Source organism: Triticum dicoccoides, chromosome 2B (assembly GCF_002162155.2).
Source record: "Triticum dicoccoides isolate Atlit2015 ecotype Zavitan chromosome 2B, WEW_v2.0, whole genome shotgun sequence".
NCBI classification, from domain to species: Eukaryota; Viridiplantae; Streptophyta; class Magnoliopsida; order Poales; family Poaceae; genus Triticum; species Triticum dicoccoides.
Genome location: NC_041383.1, coordinates 823,482,938 through 823,502,986, shown reverse-complemented (window position 1 = coordinate 823,502,986; position 20,049 = coordinate 823,482,938). Strand labels below are relative to the sequence as shown.

At 46.6% G+C, this 20,049-nt stretch overlaps 1 pseudogene; it reads right to left on the bottom strand.

Annotated features, from left to right (window-relative positions):
- Positions 1 to 13,064: 13,064 nt before the first annotated feature.
- Positions 13,065 to 17,382, bottom strand: LOC119361590 (annotated as a pseudogene).
- Between the last annotated feature and the right edge of the window lie 2,667 nt (positions 17,383 to 20,049).

Sequence of the window (20,049 nt, the reverse complement as noted above, 5' to 3'; positions counted from 1 at the left end):
AATCTGAAAATATAAAAACAGCAACGTTGCAAGCGATAAGAGTGAGCGTAAACGGTATTGCAATGCTAGGAAACAAGGCCTAGGGTTCATACTTTCATCAGTGCAGGTTCTCTCAACAATAATAACATAATTGGATCATATAACTATCCCTCAACATGCAACAAAGAGTCACTCCAAAGTCACTAATAGCGGAGAACAAACAAATAGATTATTGTAGGGTACGAAACCACCTCAAAGTTATTCTTTCGGATCAATCTATTCAAGAGTCTGTAGTAAAATAACACGAAGCTATTCTTTCTGTTCGATCTATCATAGAGTTCGTAACTAGAATAACACCTTAAGACACAAATCAACGAAAACCCTAATGTCACCTAGATACCCCAATGTCACCTCAAGTATCCGTGGGTATGATTATACGATATGCATCACACAATCTCAGATTCATCTATTCAACCAACACAAAGAACCTCAAAGAGTGCCCCAAAGTATCTACCGGAGAGTCAAGATGAAAACGTGTGCCAACCCCTATGCATAGATTCCCAAAGTCACGGAACCCGCAAGTTGATCACCAAAACATACATCAAGTGAATCACGTGAATATCCCATTGTCACCACAGATAAGCACATGCAAGACATGCATCAAGTGTTCTCAAATCCTTAAAGACTCAATCCGATAAGATAACTTCAAAGGGAAAACTCAATCCATTACAAGAGAGTAGAGGGGGAGAAACATCATAAGATCCAACTATAATAGCAAAGCTCGCGATACATCAAGATCGTGCCAAATCAAGAACACGAGAGAGAGAGAGAGAGAGATCAAACACATGGCTACTAGTACATGCCCTCAGCCCCGAGGGTGAACTACCCCCTCCTCGTCATGGAGAGCGTCGGGATGATGAAGATGGCCACCGGTGAGGGTTCCCCCCTCCGGCAGGGTGCTGGAACGGGTCTAGATTGGTTTTCGGTGGCTCTGGAGGTTTTCGGCGCCGGAACTCCCGATCTATTCTGTTCCCCAAAGTTTTTAGGGTATATGGAGATATATAGGCGGAAGAAGTACGTCAGGGGAGCCACGAGGGGCCCACGAGGGTGGAGGGCGCGCCCCCTGCCTCGTGCCTCCCTCGTTTCTTTCTTGACGTGGACTCTAGGTCTCCCGGGTTGCTTTCCTTCCAAAAATAACTTCTCCAGAAGGTTTCATTCCGTTTCGACTCCGTTTGATATTCCTTTTCTTCGAAACACTGAAACAAGGGAAAAAATAGGAACTGACACTGGGCTCTGGGTCAATAGGTTAGTCCCAAAAATAATATAAAAGTGCATAGTAAAGCCCATAAAACACAAGATGGATAATATAATAGCATGAATACTTCATAAATTATAGATACGTTGGGGACGTATCACTACTAAACAGGCAAAGAAAGATGTGGCATGGGGAAAACGGACCCATGTGGTTTCAGACGTTGGATGTCGAGTTGCTAGCTTTGGAGGAATCCCTGCTATATCCGCGGTTATGGGTACCAAAAGCCTCCCATTTCCTGTCGGGGTCTTTGATGTTGCTCATCGTGCACCCTACAGGGTACCATGGCATATTGAAGGTATTTTCTTTTGCAACTAGATTCTCCTTGTATTCCTCAGTTGCTGTTGTCTGACATTATGAGTGTTATCTGGCAGGTGGTAAGCTCTTGCTAGCATTGAACAGACTGTTAAGTCCTGGTGGTTACTTTGTGTGGTCTGCTACTCCTGTATACCAGAAACTGCCAAGATACATTGTTGAAGGCTACCATTTCCCAGCAGGGTCTTTGATGTTGTACACTATGCACGCTGTAGAGTACCATAGCATATTGAAGGTACTTTCTTTTACAAGAAGCCTCCTCTTGTACAATATCATTCCTCTATGTTGCTGTTGTCTGAATTTATCAGTGTTGGTAAGCTCTTGCTAGAATTGAGCAGACTGTTATGGCCTGGTGGTTACTTTGTGTGGTCTGCTACTCCTGTATACCAGAAACTGCCAAGATACATTGTTGAAGGCTACCATTTCCCAGCAGGGTCTTTGATGTTGTACACTGTGCACGTTGTAGAGTACCATAGCATATTGAAGGTACTTTCTTTTACAAGAAGCCTCCTCTTGTACAATATCATTCCTCTATGTTGTTGTTGTCTGAATTTATCAGTGTTGGTAAGCTCTTGCTAGAACTGAACAGACTGTTACGGCCTGGTGGTTACTTTGTGTGGTCGGCTACTCCTGTATACCAGAAACTGCCAAGATGTCAAGATATGGGAAGGTAAATTGTTTGATGATTACATCATTGATTTTTTGTTTTTTACATTGTGGACATACCATTGTTGCTACCAAATGCTATGTCAACTCGACCGTTGTGATGAAATGGTGAATTAGTTATCTAATATCTATTTTGTTTTGCACTTTGCCAGCGATGTCTGGTCTAACAAGGTCAATGTGCTGGAAACTGGTCAATAAAGTAAAGGATAGGATAAATTGAGTAGGTGTGCCGATTTTTCAGAAACCAATGGACAACCGCTGCTATGACAGAAGGTCTGTTGCAAACCCTCCACTGTGTGGAGATTGTGATAATCTTGATGCTGCCTGGTGAGTGTTCTCATTCTCAACAGGTTATATCTTTAATGCTGGTCACTAAATCTTGTACCTGATTTTAGGTTCATATATTCTCTTATTGCCCTTAAGGAATGTTTCATTGCAGTCTTGTATGCATAAATTGCACGCAGACCCTGCCGTCCGTGGTTTACGGTGTCCGGAGGAATGGCCATTGAGGGTGGAAAGTCCTCCTTACAGGCCGAAAAGCTCTGAGACTGGAGTATATGGAAAACCTGCCCCTGGGGAGAATTTTCAAGCGGAGTATGAGCACTAGAAGCGGGTGATAAGCAATTCTTATATGGTAGGCCTGGGTATTGATTGGTCTGCTGTCAGAAATGTCATGGACATGAAAGCTGTGTACGGAGGGTAAGAACTACTCCCTCCGTTTGGAATTACTTGTCTCAGAAATGGATGTATGTACAACTAAAATATGTCTAAATACATCCACTTCTGCGACAAGTAATTCCGAACGGAGGGAGTAATAACATAGCATGTCATCATTATTCTTTTTTAGCACTGTAAAGGAATACTTCTGCCATCCAGTCTGCAGTTTTCTTCCACTGCAATTTATGTTAGCAGCATTGACATCAACTGTTCTTTGCAAGTCTTGGAGCAGGAAAATGCAGCGTACTGCACTACGTGATATTAATCCGTGTCATCCCCTTCCTGATGTAGGTTTGCAGTAGCTTTGCAGGACATGAAGGTGTGGGTCATGAATGTAGTTCCAATCGACTCACCTGACACGCTCCCAATCATATACGAGTGCGGGCTGTTTGGACTCTACCATGACTGGTACGATTCGTTTAGCACCTACTCCCTCCGTTCAGAATTACTTGTCACAAAAATGGATGTATCTACAACTAAAATATATCTAGATACATTTATTTCTTAGACGAGTAATTTCGAATGGAGGGAGTACCTGAGAAGCTACGATATTGTCTACGCGAACCATCTCTTCTCGAAGATTAAGAAGAGGTAATGGTCTTTTCACTAGGGAAACCGACATGGCATGAAAACCACCATGACTGATCAAATGATGTTTAACCTGCTAAATTTATGCATGAAAAAAACATGTTGTTATGGTTGTTGATAGAACAAGAGTTTAAGTCTGACTCGAGTGCTGAATGATGTTGCTGTAGATGTGAACTGTTGGGTGTGATTGTGGAGGTGGACCGAGTAGTGAGGCTGATCGTCAGGGACAGATATGGAAACGATACGCGAGATGGAGTCAATCGTCAAGTCGCTGCACTGGGAGGTCCGGCTGTCGTTTGTGCAGAAGACCATGTGGCGACCAAATACTTCTTGGAGTTGATTGGAGCTAAAAAAGGGGGGGAACTGGATGAACCGTGCATGCATTGATATAGACACTGTGTTTGTGTAGCATAGCATAGCATAGCATGATGAGATGATATTGTTACTGTCAATTTTGTTCTTAAATTAGCAGAGCAGGCTAGGCATTGTATGTGATGTGTGTTGGATTAAGGATGGGCCTAGGCCCATATAAGAGACTAATCCCTGGTTAATCTTGAGGCCCATGTATGAGATGGCAGGTGGTGGGAAGTTTAGTCCCACCTTGCTAGTTGAGGAGAGTTGAGACCCCTTTATAAGGGTTGCTCTACCACTTGCCATTGGGAGCTTGGGAAGAGGAGTGGTACACGCTCGCTCCTCCTCCTCCGCCGCCCGCCTCGCCACGCCTCGCCTCGCCTCGCCTCGACGCGCGAACCTAGTTCGGTTCACTCTCTCCCTCTCACGTGACCTAGCCGTCATCTACTGTTCCTCACTCTGTGCTGCCTCCGACGATCCCATCCCAACAACCGCGTGCACGGCTGGTCAGGAGAGCAGGTGCCTCCGGAACCCTGTCATTCAAGATCCTGCCTGGGAGAACGGCAATAAGGTTTTTGGGGAGAGAAGAAGGCCAAGGACGACGCCGAGGCTGCTGCTGCCGCCGCCATGTTGGCCTGGCCAACCAAAGGGTATGATCTGTTCATCCCTCGTTTACTCGTACTTATGCTAGCCATATATGTGCTGCTCATAGAAGGTTCGATTCTATGTTCTGTACGTGCTAGTATGCTTAGGTATTGCTATAAGATGCATACCTTTTATGCCCTACTTACTATTTACTCGTGGATAAGTCTAATCGGAAAAGTGCTAATATTTCCAACAATCCAAAAACCTTATTATAGGCACTTTTCGATTCAAGGCTTTGCTGCTACTCTGAAATCGGAAAATTTTACCGGGATGCATTTTAAGCGTTGGCAGACTAGGACCACCTTGTGGCTCATAGCGATGAACGTGTTTTGGGTTGAATGGTGTGTCCCTCACAGAAACGATTGCTCCTGAACAGGAGAAGGCATTTAGGGAGGCAACCACAATCTTTCTGGGAGCAGTTTTGAGTGTGATTGGAGACAAGTTGGTTGACGCCTATATTCATATGGGGGTTGCCAAAAACTTGTGGGATGCCCTCGAAGTCAACTTCGGCGCAACTGATGCTGGCTGTGAGCTGTATGCCATGGAGCAGTTCCATGATTATAGGATGGTTGATAACCGTTCTGTATTGGACCAGGCTCATGAGATACAGTGCATTGCCAAGGAGTTGGAGCTCCTGAAGTGTGAGTTACCGGACAAGTTTGTCGCGGATTGCATTATTGCAAAACTCCCTCCTAGTTGGAGGAACTTTGCTACTTCTCTCAAGCACTTGAGACGTGAATTCTCTGTTGAGGATGTCATTTTGGTCATCTCAGTGTTGAGCAGAACTCGAGAGCAAAGGACTCACACGTGAAAGGGGCAGAGGGTTCTTCTAGCGCCAATGTGGTGCAGAAGAACTTCCACAAGTTCAAGGAAAAGAACTCTGTCCGGCAGAATACTACCTTTAAGAAGAAGGGTAAGAAGAAAGACAAAAAGAGAGATGGTTGCTTTACTTGTGGTTCAGATAAACATTGGGCAAACAAGTGCCCAAACAAGTGCCCAGCACAGGACTCCAAGTCCGTGAATGTCACTTTGAGCAACAATGATGCGGCATCTGGGTATGGTAATCTGTTTACCATACTTTCAGTTTGTCAGTCCACCGATTGGTGGGTTGACACTGGGGCCAATATTCATGTGTGTGCTGATGTGTCTTTGTTTTCTTCCTACCAGGTCGCACGAGATTGTTCCGTCCTGATGGGGAATGGCTCGCATGCTTCTGTTCATGGTGTTGGCACGGTAGATCTAAAGTTTACTTCGGGAAAGATCGTGCAACTGAAGAACGTGCAGCATGTCCCCGCCATAAAGAAGAATCTTGTTAGTGGCTCCCTTCTATGTAAAGAAGGGTTTAAGTTAGTATTTGAGTCTAACAAAGTAGTCGTATCTCAGTATGGACTATTTGTTGGAAAAGGATATGATTGTGGTGGTTTGTTCCGCCTTTCCCTGGAGGATTTCTGTAATAAAGTCGTGAACCAAATTCATTCTAATGTGAAAGAATATGAGGTTTGGCATTCACGTCTTCGTCACATAAATTTCGGTTGTATGACGCGGCTAGCTAAGATGGATTTAATCCTGAGTTTCACCTCGTAAGCCTCACAAGCCTGCGAAGGAGAGACACCTGGCACCTCTAGAGCTCATACATTCAGATCTCTGTGAGATGAATGGTGTGTTGACTAAAGGTGGAAAGAAATACTTCATGACTCTGATTGATGATTCCACTAGATTCTGCTATGTGTATTTGTTAAATACTAAGGATGAGGCTCTACACTACTTTAAAGTCTATAAGGCTGAAGTTGATAACCAACTTGAGAAGAAAATAAAACGAGTCCGATCTGATCGTGGTGGAGTACTTTTCTAATGAGTTTGATTTATTCTGTGCAGAACATGGTATTATTCATGAGAGGACGCCTCCCTACTCACCCCAGTCAAACGGGGTTGCCGAACGGAAAAACCGTACTCTAACTGATTTGGTTAACGCCATGTTAGATACATCGGGTTTATCCAAGGCATGGTGGGGGGAGGCTGTATTGACATCTTGTCATGTCCTGAATAAAGTTCCCACAAAGGATAATGATACTACTCCCTATGAGCAATGGGAAAAGAAAAGAACTACACTCTCTTACTTGCGCACTTGGGGCTGTTTGGTGAAAGTCAACGTGCCGATAATCAAAAAGTGCAAGTTGGGACCAAAGACCGTGGACTGTGTTTTTCTTGGCTATGCCAAGCATAGCGTTGGCTATAGATTTCTAGTGGTGAAATCTGAGGTACCTGACCAGAAGGTCGGTAAAATTATAGAGTCTAGGGATGCTACATTCTATGAGGATATTTTCCCCATGAGAGATATGCAAAGCAATTCTAGACTGGAATCTGATGAGACTCCTGAACCTGCTATTCCGATGGAATATTATAAACATAAAAGTGATAAGAGTTCCACGGAGGATGACGAGGAAGCTCCTGTTAGGAGCAAGAGACAGAGGACTACAAAGTCCTTTGGTGATGATTTCCTCGTGTACCTCGTGGATGATGATACTCCTAGCTCCATTTCAGAAGCTTATGCATCTCCGGATGCTGACTACTGGAAGGATGCGGTCCGTAATGAGATGGATTCCATCTTGGCTAACGGGACATGGAAGATCACTGATTGTCCTTATGGTTGTCGACCATTAGGATGTAAGTGGGTGTTCAAAAAGAAGCTTAGGCCCGATGGTACTGTTGAGAAGTACAAGGCTAGGCTTGTGGCCAAGGGTTATACCCAGAAATAAGAAGAGGATTTCTTTAACACTTATTCACCTGTGGTTAGACTGACAACCATTCGAGTGTTACTCGCTTTGGCTGCCTCGCATGGTCTTCTCGTTCATCAGATGGACGTTAAGACGTCTTTCCTTAACGGAGAGCTAGACGAGGAAATTTACATGCAACAGCCGGATGGCTTTGTAGTAAATGGTCAGGAAATAAAAGATGTGTAAGCTAATGAAATCTTTGTATGGCCTGAAACAAGCGCCTAAGCAATGGCATGAGAAGTTCAACACTACTCTGACATCTGCTGGCTTTGTTGTGAACAAAGCTGACAAATGTGTATATTATCGCTACGGTGGGGGCGAAGGAGTTATAATGTGTCTGTATTTCGATGACATACTGATATTTGGGACCCACCTCAAGGTCATTGAGGAGGTCAAGTCTTTTCTATCTCACAACTTTGAGATGAAGGACCTGGGTGTGGCTGATGTTATCCTGAACATCAAGCTACTGAGAAATTCTGAGGGTGGAATTACACTTTTGCAATCCCACTATGTTGAGAAGAGCCGTTTTGGATATTCGAACTGCAAACCTTCTGCAACACCATATGATCCTAGCGTGCGGATTCGAAAGTTCGAAGGCACGGCTGTAGATCAATTGAGATATTATCAAGTGGTTGGTTCACTGATGTACCTAGCATGTGCTACTCGTCCTGACATCTCATTTGCTGTGTGCAAACTGAGCCGGTTTGTTTCCAATCCGGGAGATGTGCATTGGCATGCTGTTGAGCGAGTGATGCGTTATTTGCAAGGTACTGCGAACTATGCAATTCACTATCCTGGGTACCCGGCGGTACTTGAGGGGTATAGTGATTCGAATTGGATATCTGATGCTGATGAGATGAAAGCAAAAAGTGGACATGTCTTCACACTTGGTGGTGGTGCTATTTCCTGGAAGTCTTGCAAGCAGACGATCTTAACCAGATCGACTATGGAAGCAGAACTCACAGCATTAGACACATCATGCGTCGAAGTAGAATGGCTTCGTGAGCTTTTGATGGATTTGCCGGTGGTTGATAAACCAATGCCGGCTGTCCTTATGAACTGTGGCAATCAAAGAGTGATTGCCAAGGCTAAGAGTTCAAAGGACAACATGAAATCCACAAAGCACATAAGAAGAAGATTGAAATCTGTCAGAAAATCAAGAAACTCCGGAGTAATGGCGTTGGATTATATCCAGACGGCTAAGAATCTGGCAGACCCTTTTACGAAAGGGCTATCACGGATTGTGATAGAAAATGCATCGAGGGAGATGGGTATGAGACCCACAGAAGTTGACATGGGGGTAACCCAACCTATGTGATCGGAGATCCCGTGAATTAGGACCTGGGAAAACAATCCAGCGGTCAACTGAGGAGAGTATCCTTAATAAACCCACTCCGTTGGAGATGCAGTAATACTCTCAATTCTGTAAGGCAGGCTGACTTTTGTCTTAATGTGTTCCAAAGCTTATGTAAGCAAGAAGCTAACCTACAGAGCATTCCTTGGAGGAACACACATATGTGAGCCCGACTGCTGGTCACAGTCTATGTGATTGGGTAATCTCTAGTAAGCTCATGAGAAGGTACGGAGTATGACTAATAAGCTCCACCCGTGGGGTTTAGCCTACGGCAGCCGAGTATCAGCTGACAATAGGCGAAACTTCTGCACGCCAAACTGACAATTCAAGGCATAGTCCATTGTTCAGGTGTGAAGAAGTCTAATCCTGTTGCTCTAGGTGGAAGTTCAACTTAACAGTCTCCACTGAAAATTCTGGTATATCAAACATTGTTTGGAAGAGTTGACAAACTTATGTGCCTCGAGATCTGGTGGGGGATTGTTGGATTATGGATGGGCTTAGGCCCATATAAGAGACTAATCCCTGGTTAATCTTGAGGCCCATGTATGAGATGGCAGGTGGTGGGAAGTTTAGTCCCACCTTGCTAGTTGAGGAGAGTTGAGACCCCTTTATAAGGGCTGCTCTACCACTTGCCATTGGGAGCTTGGGAAGAGGAGTGGTACACGCGCGCTCCTCCGCCTCCGCCGCCTGCCTCGCCACGCCTCGCCTCGTCACGACGCGCGCGCCGCGTGTTGCGGGAATGAGCCGAAGCTTATTTTTGCCGCTCAGGAACGAATTAATTAATCAGGGATTAATTAATGAGTCGCTAACATGTGGGCCACTGTCCAAGGCGTTGGACTGTGGGCTGACTTGCGTTGCCGGGATTCGTCGACCCCCTTGCCGGGATTCGTCGACTCCCTTGCCGGGAGTGGGCCGACTCGGTCGTGGGCCTCCGCAAGGCCCATGACTTTCTTCCTTGCGGACTATATAAGAAGGCTCTGGCCAGTGGAGTAACCTAGTTCAGTTCACTCTCTCCCTCTCGCGTGACCTAGCCGTCATCTACTGTTCCTCACTCTGTGCTGCCTTCGGCAATCCCATCCCGACGACCGCGTGCACGGCTGGTCGAGAGAGCAGGTGCCTCCGGAACCCTGTCGTTCGAGATCATGCCCGGGAAAACGGCAATAAGGTTTTTGGGGAGCGTCTCGACGCGACTGCTCCCGATCCGTCCCCAACTCCGTTCGCCTCTGCTTTCACTACTTCCTCTCCATCGACACCATGGCCGGCGACGCCGCCGCTAAGAAGAAGGCCACGGACGACGCCGAGGCTGCTGCTGCCGCCGCCGCGTTGGCCTGGCCAACCGGAGGGTATGATCTGTTCATCCCTCGTTTACTCGTACTTATGCTAGCTGTATATGTGCTACTCATAGAAGGTTCGATTCTATGTTCTGTATGTGCGTAGTATGCTTAGATATCGCTATGAGATGCATACCTTTTATGCCCTGCTTACTGTTTACTCGTGGATAAGTCTAATCGAAAAAGTGCTAATATTTCCAACAATGTGATGTATGTATGTATTGCATGATGATTATTGTTCATGTTGTTACGGGTGAGTAGGCTCTGCAAGATTGAGCCTAACATACATACATACATACATACATACATAGCTGGTAATAAGATGAACAAAGTCTGCTGATGAGGTGCATGCATTTATATATTTGTTTTGTTGAAAATCATTTCACAAAGTTGAGACATTTTTTTTTTGTTTTTCAATCTCAAGCAGTGCCTGGGTTTTATCATTATTTTTACATGTAGTAGGCCTGAGAACATAGCAAGATTATGAGCCATTTGGTTCTTCGTTTCCACAGCTCCTGGGAGCTTCCCTGAGAGTTGCCTCGTTCATGTTTGGTGCATGTCCTGAGGCTGGTGGCGTCAGCCTGGCCTGGGAATAGGAGCAAGTAGTTAGCCTGGATGGAGCATGACTATACCTGGCAAAAAACTAGGGCCGGGCCGGGCTTCGGGCCGGGCCTAGCCAAGCCCAAGTAAAAAACCCAAGCCCGAGCCTGGCCCAGCCATCAGGCCTGGTTTTTAGGCCCAAGCCCAGCCCCAACACATAAAAGCCCGACATGCCTTGGGCCAGGCCTCTTCGGGAAATTGCAAAAACGACAGGCCCAGGCCCAGCCCGGCCCGGCCTTCAGGCTCAAAGTCTAGGCCCAAGGCCAGCCCAGGAGCAGCGTCAGGCCAGGCCCGGTCGGGCTTTTTCGGGCCGAGCCGGGCTTCCCATGGCCAGGACTAAGCATGAGGCAGCACAGCACGGGTAGCCTGGTCCGGGAACATATCTGGTGCACCGGGGCAATTGGTGCTACCGGTGCACCGGACTTCGTTGCACACTCAAAAATGTTTGAAAAAATTCGTAAAAAAAATTAGTACATTGACACAACATCAATGTAAGTTGTCACAAAAATTTGAATCAAAATTCGAAACATTGCTCAAGATACAAAAATGACAAGGCGAGACCAAGCAACAACTATCTTCAATGTGGAGCCGTCAACTGAGCACTCACGACGGCCACCACCAGCTCCATTCTAAACTAAGGAATTAACTAACCATCGCCTGCCACTCGACATCACACAGCACCACCAGCTCCATTGTTCCTTTGTGCATCCTCAGTTCCTCCTACAAGACCAAATGGCAGGCATGAGGGAAAAGATAAATGGAGCCAGTCAAATCTGCCATAAAAATAATTATGGTTTGCCAAACCTATGCCTAACAAGAGGTTCGTTTTTGTGCACAGGTTGACAACTAACTACATGCTCAAATATAGTATATATGCAAGAACAAGAGCTGTTACATAAGATTTGACAAACTAGCAGCAACAAGATCATTGATGTTTGGAGCCGTCAACTGAGCACTCACGACTATCTATCTGACACTGCTGGATAGGAAATTCAGCGTGATATTTTCGAACAATACTGAGTCCGGACTTTGAGTATGCTTCTGTGATGACTAGGAGTGTGCCCTGCAATCCCACTGACACGACATTTCTTGACAAAGAAAGATACCCATCTGATCCCGCACGCATCCTTTTAGCACGGCGGTCAAGCAAAACGACTTCTGCCGCGCATCCCTCCGTTGCATCAGCAGGAGAAAACAAGCAAGAAACTTTACATCCATACTTAAAAGGCCACTCCCCTTTAGTCACACAAACACCTACAATTGTGGCCTGGATTGCTGGATCAACTCGCCCAAGGCTTATCTCTGCTGTACAACAGCGGTTATAGATCTGCATGGTATCATATGGCATGATGGAGCGATAACTTTGGTTGGAAGTGAACAATGCTGTATCTTTGAAATTTGCTCCATACTTCAATTTCAGTTCAATTTGAAACATCACAGGTTCTTCAGCTACAATTGCACGAGACGGGCCAATCAAGTGCAAAAAAGGGTCCTGCAAGCGCCATGTTCATCAACATCAGTCACACACATGATGCAAAATAACAATTCAGTTCAACTAGTTTAACTAGACATAGACTAACAGATATTACATGGCCAAAATCTGGAAAAAAAATACTCCGTTCGCAAACAGATCCTAATAATCTGTACCACTATAATACACAGGTTTTGAATTTGGATTTAGAACCGACACCTTCTGCTTTTACACCCAAAGAAACAGCAGGTCAATATCCATAGTCGATTTTACAACCTTTGCATATCTCTACCCTCCGTCAATCACACAGCCACCCAATCAGGCGGCCAATGTCAGCCATATTCGCTCGGCCTTTGCCCATGTGCCGCATTACTTTGCGATATACAGAAATAAACATAACAGTGGCATGTGCCCTGCTATCATCCAGAAACAGCCTCGGCAAGTGCGAGACTACTTTAATTGCTTTTCTAGCCTATTTGCTCTATGCTCACTAAATATGGCAGAAAAATTTTCAACGGCCGAGAAGATAGACATTATACAAACCTCTTGGTTAATTCTTTGGCAGTCTGCACTTGACCGGCAGAAGAGAATGTTGCGGTTGTGGTCAAAATCATCCCGTGCAGCGACCACGCCATAGACATCAATGGGCCAACTCAGATTAGGATTCAGATTAATGAGCTTGATTGAGTAGATCTCCAAGGCAGGACCAGCCACGGACGAGGATGGGAAGCTTCCAGGCGTGCAAGCCGTAAACTGCATAGGACTCAATGTTGCTGCATCACAAAATTAAGAGATTGCGGATGGTTAGAGATCGAGCTATTAATAAAATTAGCAGATTAAAATCTATGCATATATAAGAAGAGTTCTACTTTGCTTTGCAGTGATATATACAAAAAGGAAAAGTGCATTGAATTGACTGAGGCCCAATTAAAGAGAGGAAAAGATAGCTAGATGACAGTATTTATTTTTGCTTACTTATGTCGTCAAAGCAACCATGTCTTCCCGTCGAGCTTCCCCATGTAGCCTCCCATCCGGCACAGTCCAAACGATCTTCACCCTCTTGCTTGTCAGCAGCAACAGATTTGTGCCTCTTGATAAGCTCCGAGATGCCCACAAGTGCATTGGATATGAGACGCAGCTTATCAATCTTGTCGGAAGATATGGGGATTCTGAGTTTTTGTAGAATGGATGCGAGAGAGTTGAAGCGGTAGAGCAACTGCTGCGTCTCGACCAGCAGAAAATCCATCACCTCCTCAGTGTTGGAACCTAGGTAAGGCAAATTCACCTTCTTGAGAAGATTTTCATCAAGGGGCCCTAGGTTAGACATGATCTGCTCTTGACAAGCCCTGTTTCCAGCCAATCCCCGGGACTTGACCTCTGTCCTCAGGAACGAGATCTCCCTCTTAAGTATCCCAAGGTGGCCGGAAAGAACACCAACCAAGTCATTGGCCATCTGCACCATCTCCTTGCCGCCGGCATCCCTCACCGGCTCCTTGCTGGAATCCCTCTCGTCCATCTCATGGCCGGAACCGGAGCCGGAGCCAGAGTCAGAATCAGAATCAGAATCCATCTCCATCTCCATCTCCATCCCGGACTGCCTCATCACCGTCAAGAGTGCTTTTTCCTTCACAAGCAACGACCAGCCTACAGCAACCTCCACCGTGGAGTCGCCAACTTGACACTCAATCCTTCTTGTTTGGCACTGCTGAACAGGGAAGTTGATGTGACCTTCTCGAGCAATACAGCGACGAGATTTTCCATATGCTTCTATGGACACTCTCAGCGTCCCACATGATTCAACTGAAACGACTCTCCTTGAGAGATGAAGATACTTGTCTGGTCTTCTGTGCATTCCTTTACCACGGTGATCAAGAAGCACAACTCGCCTGCAAGTCTTACCAATGACATCTGCCGCCGCAGCAGGAGACCAAGAACACACAACTCGGCATCCATGCTTAAAAGGCCAACGCCCTTTGGTAACATGTACGCCCACGATAGTAGCCTGGAGTGATTTATCAATCTGGTCAAGGGTTACCTCAACTCTACAGCTCTTGTTGGAGAACGACAAGGTACATTCATCACCACCATCAGTTACGCTGGCCAAGGAAGAGAAAAAACCATCTGTACCGCCATAACAACCTCTACAGCTCATCAATGTTTGAGACTCTGCTCCATTGGCTACTTGGAGATCAACTTCAAACTCAACATGGTCCAAGGCAACAATAGCACGAGACGGACCAGTCAAGCATAAGCAATCATCCTGCAAGCATCATATCATTATTATAAACACCTAACCATAATGTGCTACATATATAGTCAGGAGGAAGAAACAGAGGAAAATAGAACAGAAAACTGAATGCACTACATACTTCTCCATTGAGTTCTTGGTAGTCAAACCTTGACCGAGAAAATAGAATGTTGCGGTTGCGGTCCACAGTGTCTCGAGCAGCAACCTCGCCATATACTCTGAGTGGCCAGTTCAAGCCTTTTATACTCTTTATCTTGATTGAATAGATTTGCAAGGTACTGCCGGTGATGGCAGCAGGGGAAGGGATGCTACCAGGTGTGTGATGTGTAAATTGCATAGGGCTCAATATGGCTGCAGCACCAAAGATAAGTGTCAACTGTCAGAATTCTTATATGAATAAGCAAATAAAGTAAGCAAAGTACATTATTTATTTTCATGTTATATACATTATTTCTATACTATATTATAGGACATATTATACAAAACCTGCATCTCATAGTTACTCCACACAAGTAACACACAAAAACTATAGGATATGTACAGTTACACACATCCCCCCTACTGTTACGCGTGTTTGTCTCATAGTTAGAGATTAATATGCATGCTAATTGTTTGAATTATTATTCAAAACAAGATAACTATACAGATACAGATAGTGTAGAGGTTAAGAATGAAAAAAATAAAGCAGTTTAGGTTAATTGCCAGTTGTGGAATTCTGTTACTCCTACCTATTTAGGTTGATTGCCAGTTATGGAACGGCCACTTTCATAGGATCATGTAACTAAGCAGTTATACACATGGATGCTCATAGTTTAGCAGAGTATGGGAAGTGACAAACTTCGACACAGCAACGTTTACAAAATTTACTAGGTGTTATTGGAGCGTCAGGTTGTTACCTCTATGTATGTCATGTTCCATATAACAAGAAGAAAACACATATTTTGTTTTGCATACATATAGTTGAAAACTTAAGCTTATATGATGCTAGACAAAAGCACGGGCGTTTGGATCGCCTCTTAGGCTATGCTTTACATACCAGACTAGGGGTGAACAAACCCCAGCCAGAAAACTTTCCTCTGTTTCCTCACAATGCTCCTTCCTGGAGGCTTGAGCTGAGCAGACCACTATACTTCAGGTTGATAAGCAAAATTATTTTTCATCACATTTATGTCTAACCTGTGCTTGCTATTATTTTTTATATCCAACAGATGTTTGTTGGACTAACCGTTGAGGTTACTGACAAGTAAGCGACAGCATCTAGCAGTCAAAAGGAGACCCACAATGTCTACATAACAGACAGCAGGTAAGCAATATAGGTTTTCAGCTCTAAACTGAACAAAAATATTACTGCATTTTAGATGGAAGTCGTGTTGCTGTGGTCATGCTCTGGGGAGCACATGCCCTTGCTGTCCAGGCTACTGGATTACGGGATGCCTCTGTAGAGAGCCAATGGTACCGCTCTTTGCTGGTTTTACTGTAGGTTATTTCTTAGGAGGGTCACTTTTGTTCTACTAAGGATGGAGTTATTACTTCTTTGTTGATTATCAGTGTGAGCTGTGTTAATCTGTCTTACACCACTGGCTTGCTTGCATTTAAATCGTCGTCAGCTACCAAATGGTACATTAATATTCCTACTCCAAAAATTGCCACAGTGCTTGAAAGGATAGTTTCATCTTCTACAATTAGAACTTGTTAATTTAGCAGGTTGTTGACTGATTCACAAGTATAATATGTAGGAGTTTACTACTATATACTAATGCTGCATGCAGTGTTTCTAATTAATTCGTGATAAAGAAATCCTGCTTTATCCATAAAGGGAGAACGCTGTAGGTTCAAGATTCGAATTACTGAGGTGATTTTCACGGACGGCTTGTGGCAGAGGAGGACACTTATAAGTGTCCATGCTGTCCTGTTACTAGACCAGTCCCAAGGTATCGCAGTATTACAATTGATAACATTTTTTTTCAGTCAATTATTCAATATTACACAACCCACCTGACAGTTTTATCATGGCAGGTACAGAATATCTTTAAATGCGACAAGACAGCGAGCCTAAAGATCCAATGGGTTCAGCATTTGCACAATTTAAATTTATCATGGCAGGCACAAAATATCTGTAAATGCGACAAGACGGCGACCCTAAAGATCCAATGGATTCAACATTTGTGCAAGTGCAACTAACATTTGAGGATCACAGCGAGAGAATATCACAGAAAAGGAAGCATTGTGGTGCATGCATGAAAATATTACGAGAACTAGTAGATATGAGCAGAAAGTTAGTTACTTACTTGTATCCATAAATCCACCGCACCGTCCAATCGTGCTGCCCCACACATTTTCCCAGGATTTTCGATGATTGGCTAAAAATTGTTGCTCGATGTCCATCCTTTTCTTGAGATACTCGATTGTGGATACGTCCTTCTCCTTGTCCTCCTCTTCCTTGGTCTTCTTCACATGAACATCCTCACATTTGTTCTCCTCATGCTCCTCCATATCTAACCGGGCCAAGGTGTTGTTGTAATTATCTGAAAAGACTCGACAAATCGATCTGCCCTGGCTGCTCCTCTGGCTCTGGCTCTGGCTCCGGCTCCGGCTTCGGGCTGAATCCCTTGATGTGCATATTCAGTTTGGTTGCTGGATTGCACAATTCAGTGGCCTTGTAGGAGCAGACAGAGTTATCGGATTTGTTGAGAAAATATAATGTAGAAAGCATCCGATGACCCAGGTCCTCCATAGCTTGGAGGATCAGGTTGAAGTAGTCTGCAAGTGGATTCTCATTGTTGTCCCTAGAAAAAGTAGTTGTGGCGATCGTCCAGGTTGTTTGAGAATCAATCTCTTCCCAGAGAGAAAAGGTGGGAGTAAGTGAGCCAAGCAGGTCTTTGCGCTCCCTCTCCACGGATATGATCTCCTCCATCAGGGACTGCTGCTGCGCCGAATCCCTGCCCATCTCCTCCTCGCCGGAATCCACCACCGTCGCCTGCTTCTTCGAGGGTTGCTTCTCCTTCTCCTTCTCCTTAATAATCATCCCCATTACCCTGTTGCGGCCGGAATCGGAATACAATTCCTTCACCTTCCCTGAGACGATCTCTTGCGAGAGGTACAATTACCCTTCTTACTGAGTTTCCTGTGCTTCTTCTTCAGATCCAAACGGGCTCTTACATAACTCGATTTCCATCTTCTCGAGTTTCCTCCCCAGATCCAACTCCGTCCCCCCCTCCGCCTCCTTACCACACCGCTCGCTGACATTCTCACCAAGGCGCTGGGAAGGATCAGGTTCATGGGAATGCGTGAGAAACTTGGTGTCATGTCATCACGGACGGTGCAGCAAGCTTAAGGGGGTGAATTGTTAGCCTGACTAAGCCTGCCGCACCTGGCGTGAAGTTCAGGTTCAGTTAGACACTTGCTCGTTTTTCTTCAGATAGTTTCTATTAGCGGCGGGGGACGCGGTCTGTGAGATCTGCGGCGCGCTTGTAGGAGTGACAGGAGCATGCTCGTGGTCGTGGGATGGCACGTTTGCTTGATCTCTATGTAGACTGGAGAAGGGAGAGAGCAATGCATCTTGTGGTGTTGCAATCGTATTACACTCGTATATATAGTGTTACAACAGAGGCGCAGAGCGCTCACTACATGGGTGATGTGCGCCAGTTAGAGGAGAACGTGTGTAGGTTACGTGCACGACTCAGTCAGCAGGTAAGAGAGGAAGTTGATCGTCAACACCCCCCGGCAGTCTGAGCATCGGGTGGTCGAATGCACAGACTGGAGCGGAATTCCTGGAATGCCGGAGTCGGGAGCCCCTTTGTCATGATGTCGGCGAATTGTTGTGCGGTGGGGACATGAAGAACACGCAGCTGTCCCAACGCAACTTTCTCGCGGACGAAGTGGATGTCAAGCTCGTTGTGCTTGGTGCAGCGGTGATGTATTGGGTTGGCAGCCATGTACACCGCGGAGATGTTGTCGCAGTAGGTGACTGTGGCGGTGGGCAGGGGCACGCGCAGTTCGCCAAGGAGCTGGCGCAACCAGCAGCACTTCGCCACCACGTTGGCAACAACACGGTATTCGGCCTCCGCGCTGGAAGGTGACACCGTCGGCTGCCGCTTGGATGACTAGGAGACGAGGGAGTCGCCCAGGAAGACTGCGTAGCCGGACGTGGAGCGCCGTGTGTCGGGACACCCCCGCCCAGTCGGCGTTGGAGTACGCCACGAGGTTGAGCTCGTCGGAGGGCCGGAGATGAAGCCCGTGTGTCGTGGTACCGCGCAGGTAACGGAAGATCCGTTTGACCAACGCCAGATGGCGATCAAGGGAATCGTGCATGCACAGACATGCTTGTTGCACAGCGTAGGCGAGGTCCGGCCGCGTCAGAGTGATGTACTGGAGTGCACCTACAAGGCTGTGGTACTTGGAGGCGTCGCGGACAGGCACGCCGTCGCTGGCAGACAGCTTGGAGCGCGTGTCAACGGGAGTGAAGACGGGCTTGCAGGTGGCCATGTTGTCCCGATCCAGTAGCTCAGCGGCATACTTCTGTAGGGAGAGGAAGAAGCCATTGGCGTCGCGCGTGACGCTGATGCCGAGGAAGTAGTGGAGGGCGCTGAGGTCCTTCATGGAGAACTCGGCCGCCATGAGATGCTGAAGATGACGAAGCATGGATGCGCTCGACGCGGTGAGCACTATGTCGTCGATGTAGAGCAGCAAGAACACTGTCCCGGAGGCGCCGTGGAGTGTGAACAGCGACGGATCGGCACGAGACGCAACGAAGCCGTGTGTGCTCATGAAAGTGGGGAAGCGGGCGAACCAAGCCCACGGGGCTTGCTTGAATCCATACAGAGATTTGTCGAGGAGGCAGACGTGCTCGGGGTGTTGGTTGTCGACGAAGCCGGCCGACTGCTGGCAGTAGACGCGCTCAGTGGTGCTCGTGCAAGAACGCATTGTTGACGTCTATTTGGAGCACGGGCCAGTCACAAGCAGCGGAAATGGCGAGCACGGTGCGAATTGTTACCGCCTTGACAACTGAAGAGAACGTCTCGTCAAAGTCCACGGCAGGGTGCTGAGAGAAGCCCCTGACAACCCATAGCGCCATGTACCGCTCCAAGCTCCCGTCCGCCTTGTATTTGTGCCGGAACATCCATTTTCCCGTGACAATGTTTGCTCCAGGAGGACGAGGAACGAGCGTCCACGTCCGGTTCGCCGTCAGCGCCTTGAACGCATCCTGCATAGCAGTTAGCCAATGGGCATCTCAAAGCGCCATGTGCACGGATATGGGAACTGGAGAGATAGTGGGTTCAACGCCAGCAGTGTGGTTCAGGGCGTATTTTGGGTTGGGAAGAAATTTGACGGCTTGCCCACGCGTGACCATGGGATGAGTGGGCACCATGGAGCGGCGGGCGCGAGCAGTGGGAGTGGCAACATCAGCGGGTGAAGAAGCCAGCGGGGGAGAGGGAGGTGCTCACTAGTAGATAAACCACCATTAGTCCTGGTTGGTAAGGGCCTTTTGTCCCGGTTCCTGAACCGGGACTAAAGGGTCGTTACTAATGCCCTGGCCCTTTAGTCCCGGTTCAGTCCAGAACCGGGACATATGGGCCTCCACGTGGCCGGTGCGCCGAGCCCACGCAGGAGGGCCTTTGGCCCGGTTGGTGGCACCAACCGGGACCAATAGGCATCCACGTGTCAGCATTTCAGGGGCTGTGGTTTTTGTTTTTTTTGA